Below are 6,208 nucleotides of genomic sequence, written 5' to 3'. Positions count from 1 at the left end.
CTAAGTGTCCAGCAATGGGGATATTCATGCAGCTATAAACAAAAGAGTGCAGGCCATCTCTCTGTGTTGACACAGACTGTGCTCCAGGACTTCTTACGTGGCTAGGTAAAAAGAGTCTGTGTAACCTGCTCTTTTGGGTGTTAGAAAGTGGAGGAAATAAGAGCATGCATTTGTATTTGGTTCTATTTGTATGAAGTAACCCCGGAAGGATAAAGAAGCTAATATAAAGGGTTGCCCCTGGTGGAGGATATCGACTGCATTGCTTTGGGGCAGGAGGAAGATTTCTTGGGTTATACTTTTCATTTGTAAATGAGCCAAAGGTATTAACTATTTACAAAACAAAAAGAAGTTGCTGGGAGGAGAAAGTGTCAAGAGAGGAAAGTAGTTCTACAGATTTATTTAAAAAAAAAGAGAGAGAGAAAGAAAGAAAAAAAAGAAAAAAACAACAACTAGATACACAATTGGAAGGTTTCCAAAGTTCCTTCGAATGTCACTCTTTGGAAATTAAGAAGAAAATTGGAACTGTCTTTTAGTAATCTGCTCAGTGGGACACTGGGCTACCTCCCTGGATTTATCACAAGCTTCCTTTAGAAAATTAAACACGTAGGAAGGTGTGACCAGAGCTTGTTCATGGATCAGAAGAAGGCCAGCTCAGAGTGAAATTCTTAAAATATAATCCAGCCCAATTGTGCTTCCCAAACTCCAAGGAGCAGATTAGAAAACTCTAGGGTGGTCATTTGTAGGGCCAGGGTGGGAACAGTGGCTGAGGATCTGAGCAACACTTCAATGACTGTTTAAGAAAAAGTTGTCTTTTCCTTTTTTTTTTTTTTTGAAGATTGTATTTATTTATTCATGATAGACAAAGAGAGAGAGAGAGAGAGAGGCAGAGACAGAGGGAGAAGCAGGCTCCATGCTGGGAGCCTGATCCGGAACTCAATCCACGGTCTCCAGGATCACACCCTGGGCCCAAGGCAGGCGCTAAACCACTGAGCCACCCAGGGATCGATCCTCTGCCTTTTCTCCCCCTCCCCCCGGCCTTTTCTAAATAAAATTTACTTCAGCAGATCCCAGTAATAAAATATTGTTGCCTTTTTAATTTCTCTAACTTTCTAAGTACAATACACAATTTACTTAGATTTCAGTAGGAATCTGCAGAACATGGAAGGGTCAAGGCCAGATGATGATCATGAGGATTGCATGCAAAAGAACCTTTACTCATCACTGTAAATAAAAATAATAATGCCCCCATGGCTTGAGCCGCTGGGTAGCTTCGAGGTAGCTGGGTGTTTTAGAGTGTCACATCTGTCTGTGATCCTCAGGACAACCCATTTTACAAGGTGGGTAAGTGAGCCATGGGGTCTCAGGTTGCCAGCTAAGGAGTGGAGTCAGGATTGACTTCTAGATTGTCCAACTTCAAATAAAAGTTATCCAAGTTTTGGCACTCAGAGTTGGCCTTCAGGGAATCAATAAAAAAAGTCATTGCAAAATATGCTGGGCTTCTTAGTACCTGGACAGATAAGGATGTAAATATTTAACTAATACTTGAGGTTTCTCTTATGTTTTAAATTAATGAGCAATACATTTTCCAACGTAAATGGCTGCAAATTCCCTAGAGTTTTGTGAAAATTTTTACTTTAACTTTTTATGTTCTTAGTTGAAATTCCTTCTTCTGGACGCCTGGGTGGCTCATCGGTTGAGCATCTGCCTTTGGGCCAGGGTGTGATCCTGGAGTCAGTCCTGGTATCGAGTCCCATATCGGGGCTCCCTGCATGGGGCCTGCTTCTCCCTCTGTCTGTGTCTCTGCCTCTCTCTGTGTGTGTCTCTCATGAACAAATAAATAAAATCTTAAAAAAAAAATTCTTCTTTTTTTAAAAGATGATTCATTTATTTACATGGGGGTGGGGAAGAAAGGGAGGGAGATAGGCTCTCTGCTCAGCAGGGAGCCCAACAGGGGGTTCTCAAGACCCTGAGATCATGACCCTGAGATCATGACCTGAGCCACCGTCATGGGTTGGATGCTTAACCGCTTAACCGACTGAGCCACCCAGGTGCCCCTGAAATTCCTTCTTCTGATTGTCTCAAGCATGGAATGTGATTAAGATGGAATACCTGACTTCTTTGCTTTTCCATTACCTATTTCTTATAACATTGACTGGCACCCTTTACCTCGGGAGTCTTGGGTTTCTCTTTAAAAGTGTTAGATTACGTCTTTAAAGCTCTTCAGTGCCAAAACAAAACAAAACAAGACTCTTCGGCTCTAAAATCTACCATGCACTTACATCTCTCTATACATATGTTCAAAATACCTTATTTATTATGTTTCATTATTTAGAATTAACTGACTTTTCAGCTCCATGAGCTGAGTCTCTTTAAACACGACCTGTTCAGCTGATTGAAATAGGCTTTACTTCTAGATGGGTGAGCCAAATCCGTCTGATTGACCTCCTCAACCTCCCATTCTTTCTCTACTCAGCCTTGAGGCACAAGGTGTCCTTCAGCTACAGTTACCAGTTCCCAAGGCCCTCTCAGAGGCCCCCCATATGGACCCAGTTCTGTCTCCATGAGATATGGAGATCTCATGACCCATGCTAAGGACGGGTCCACCTCCTTCCTTCCAGCACTCATTGTTATAAACTTACCACACCCAGTGACATTCCTTAAGCACTTAGATAACTAACAGGGTGTTAATGAACAATAATGGTTTGAAGTGTTCTCTTTTCTTCAACCCAGGCTTCTAGGTCTTTAATCTCAATGGCTGTTACTAATCCAAGAATGGGGAAGGCTTTGAGCAGCCTGGGTTTCTGGAATCCCAGGATCATACTCCCATAATGGCCACTTGCTCTGCCACTAATTCCTGCCCCCAGGAATGCAGTGTAGAATAATCATTCCTGCTAAAGGCACCACGAAGATGGGAGGCTGTAAAAATCCCGCAAAAACAGGCTCCAGCTTCAAGAACTTTATAGAGTCAGCGAGATGATAAGACACAGACAGAACTACAGGTATATGGTAGTGAAACAAAGACTGCAGGTGTGTGACCCCTGTGGCCTTTGTCACTAGGGAGTGTGTCATGTGGAGAAGGAGAGGACCTGCAGCTAGGCTAGCTTTCTTTTTCTTTCTTTCTTTCTTTCTTTCTTTCTTTCTTTCTTTCTTTCTTTCTTTCTTTCTTTCAGATTTTGTTTATTTATTCATGAGAGACACACACAGAGAGAGGCAGAGACACAGGCAGAGAGAGAAGCAGGCTCCATGCAGGGAGCCCGATGTGGGACTCCATCCCGCAACTCCAGTATCATGCCCTGAGCTGAAGGCAGATGCTCAACCACTGAGACACCAGGGTGTCCCACATATTTATTTATTTAGAGTGCATGCAAGCAGGGGCAGGAGGAGAGAGAGAGAACCTCAAGCAGATTCCCTGCTGAGTGTGTAGCTTGGTTGTGGGACTAGATCCCACAACGCAGAGGTCATGACCTGAGCCGATACCAACAGTCAGATGCCCAACAGACTGAGCCAACCCAGGTGCCCCCATGCAGCTGGATTTCTTTTTTCCCCCCCCCTTTTTTTCAAGATTTTATCTTTATTCATGAGACACACACACACACACACATACACACACACAGAGGCAGAGACACAGGCAGAGAGAGAAGCAGGGTCCATGCAGGTCCCATGCAGGGACGTGGGACTCGATCCTGGGACTCCAGGATCACACCCCGGGCTGAAAGCAGGTTCTAAACTGCTGAGCCACCCAGGCATCCCTGCAGCTAGATTTCTTAAGTGGAGTTCAGCTGCTGGGGAGGGAATGGATGTACTCCGGGCAGACAGAACTATCAGAACTAGCGTTTCAGTTGCAGAATTTCTGAATCTCTGCCTATCATTCCCAGGTCAGAACTAAGTTCAAAATTTTTATTTTTTTATTTTTTTAATTTATGATAGTCACACACACACACACAGAGAGGTAGAGACATAGGCAGAGGGAGAAGCAGGCTCCATGTACCGGGAGCCCAATGTGGGATTCGATCCCGGGTCTCCAGGATCGCGCCCTGGGCCAAAGGCAGGCACCAAACCGCTGTGCCACCCAGGGATCCCCTAAGTTCAGAACTTTTACCATCTACTCTCCAGCTCTTTTACCATCTACTCTCCAGCTCTGCTCCTGCCAGATCCCTTCTGGTCCTAAAGAGGTTTACTCTCCCCTAGACACAACTGTCTGCCCCAGCTCAGTGCAGTAGCAGCAGGGGGGAGTCATGTATGCTACTGGGTCTTTTGTGAGGATATTTTTCTAGGTTGAATATAACCTGGGGGAAGGCAAATTTCTCCTGCTGGGTAAAAATCACGAAACATTTATTTTCTGAGTCTCTTGACCAGAGTTTCTCTTTGGCTGTCAGCTTGGATTTTTCCTTTTTAATTAATTCAAAGCCAAGTATATGTAGGCTGCACTAAACAAGTAATAAGAAGGTGGATAATGAAGGAAGTAGTGTTAAGTCAAAGGCCTGCAGAATCCAGAAGTTATTTTTCTGGTCATTGAATAATTGAGACTTGCCTATTGGAGAAAATGAAGGGGGACACTTGGGTGGCTCAGTGGTTAAGTGTCTGCCTTTGGCTCAGGTGGTGATCCTGGGGTCCTGGGACGGAGTCCCACGTCGGGGTTCCTTGCATGGAGCTTGCTTCTCCCTCTGCCTGTGTGTCTCTGCCTCTGCCTGTCTCTCTCTCTCTGTGTGTGTCTCTCATGAATAAATAAATAAAATCTTTTTTTTTTAAAGGAGAAAGTAAAGACTCTTTTTCTCTTTTTGTGTAGTTATAGCTTTTTTAGATGATCAGGGTTGCCAGATTTCAGTTCACTCCTGTTGAAAGAGCACTTCTTGAATTTCTTTCTCACTAAAGTAACCCACATGCTTCTTGCCTGATTCAAAACTCCTTGCGGAACTGGGCATGCAGGCACTCAAGGGACTTTGTTGAGTGAACTAATACAATTAATTTAGGTGTTGGTTATCTACTGTAGGGTCAGTCTTTATATCTCCCTGATTTATGGCTCCTGAATAGTTAATTACTTGAATATATGAATAGTTATAGAGGCTCAAAAATCATTGTAAAGTATGTTTTGTTTTACATATTCCTAGATTGCACAAGTAAAAAATTAGCGTACAAACAGAACAGCTCTGTTTCTTGGTCGAAAACAAGCTGCTTTCCAGTCCAGGGCTTCAAGGTCATGTTATGCTGCAAAATAACACAGCAGTAGAGAAACCATAAAATATTATCATGTTCTTTGTACCTATTGCATTTTTTTTTCTGATAAGAGAGAAGAGATAAAACCCAGACATTCTCAGGAGTTTCTCACATTTGAAAACTTTTTTTGTTAAAGAGCATCTTATCTGAGAGTCCAAAGGCAATGCAACATACTTTGATGTTACACTCAGATCTTGGGCGTCATGCTCCCCTTCGTGAACTCAGGAACACCTGTCCCTACTTGCTAAGGCTTAAGAGAGGATTCCTGGGCTCTGTAAGAGTTCCCAAGAGCTGGGCTTAGCTCTATATACCTGCCCAGGTTTGTAGAACAGGACCTTAGAGAAACTATCCCTCTCTGACCTGTTGGGTAGAATGACCTAACTTCCAAGAAATTACACCATATTTAGAGTTGTGGAGGCACATCAAAGAAGTAAAAGACAAAGTCCTGCTCTCAGTGAGCGCCAGAGAGCATGTGGCTGTAACAACTGGAGTAAGTGACCTTGGTCTAGGGAAGGGGGAGCCAAGGAGGACCGACTCCTTTTGGTGTCTTGCTCTGGACATCTGCAGACACAGGCTATGCTGTTTACAGCTCTGCTTCTGTGCCCACAGCATTTTCCAGCCTTGACCACAAAGCTTTGAGTTTACTTTCTACTCAGCTAAGACTAATCTTAGTTGCTTAAGTGTGTTGAATGTCTTCCATTTGCCTCTGTACCCCGTCTACTCTCCACCCTTTCTCACCAGGTCTGTGTCCCAGGAGAGTAAGCTGCAGAGACTTCCCTAAAGGGGCTCCCTAGGTCTCTGGCTTCCTAATGTATTCAGCCCATGGAGAATTCTGGTAGGAGATGGGAGATCAGGATCTTATCACTCCAGTGCCCTCCCAGGGGGGTCACAGATGACCACAGCTTAGGCAGGTAGCTTCTCCTTTCTTCCTCTCTTTGGGGTTTGGGAACACCTCCCTGTCACCTTAGGGTTGACAATGGTGCTCTGACTCTGG

Source organism: Vulpes vulpes, chromosome 15, assembly GCF_048418805.1.
Source record: "Vulpes vulpes isolate BD-2025 chromosome 15, VulVul3, whole genome shotgun sequence".
Taxonomy (NCBI): Eukaryota; Metazoa; Chordata; class Mammalia; order Carnivora; family Canidae; genus Vulpes; species Vulpes vulpes.
This window is presented reverse-complemented; position numbering follows the sequence as displayed.